Consider the following 523-nt stretch of genomic DNA (forward strand, 5'->3'; position numbering starts at 1 on the left):
CCTCAGCCTCGCAAAGTGCTGGGATTGCAGGTGTGAGCCACCGTGCCTGGCCCACACCAGCATTCCTTTTACAAGTGGAGTCTGGACAGTGAATTGCTCACCTGAGGTCACACAGCTTCCAGTGGCTGAGCTGTGACCAGAGCCAGTATCTTGCCACCCAGGACAAGGCCTTCACCACTGCTGGATAGGAAGCTCAGAGGCCTCGTTAATAGCACACATTGAGAGATTGAGGTGAATTGTCACCAACTTTAATAGATTCAGGTTGTGTCTGCCTAAGCAGACTGACATGGGGATGTCTGAAGGCTCCAGCTTCTGTAACGCAACATGGCCAGTCCTCTTGGATGAGTTCCTGCCTCTGCCTTCACAGGCACCAGCTGGCCCAGGAGAACTAGACAATGGCTTTATTGTTGTACAGCTCATTAGCAGAAACCCACTCCAGTGAGCCTCTGGACATGGCCAGTAGATTGCCACTGGCCAGCCAGAAAGCTGTGGGGCTCCCCCAACCCAGCCTGAGGCAGTGGAG

This window comes from Colobus angolensis, unplaced genomic scaffold (assembly GCF_000951035.1).
Source record: "Colobus angolensis palliatus isolate OR3802 unplaced genomic scaffold, Cang.pa_1.0 Scaffold12, whole genome shotgun sequence".
NCBI lineage: Eukaryota > Metazoa > Chordata > Mammalia > Primates > Cercopithecidae > Colobus > Colobus angolensis.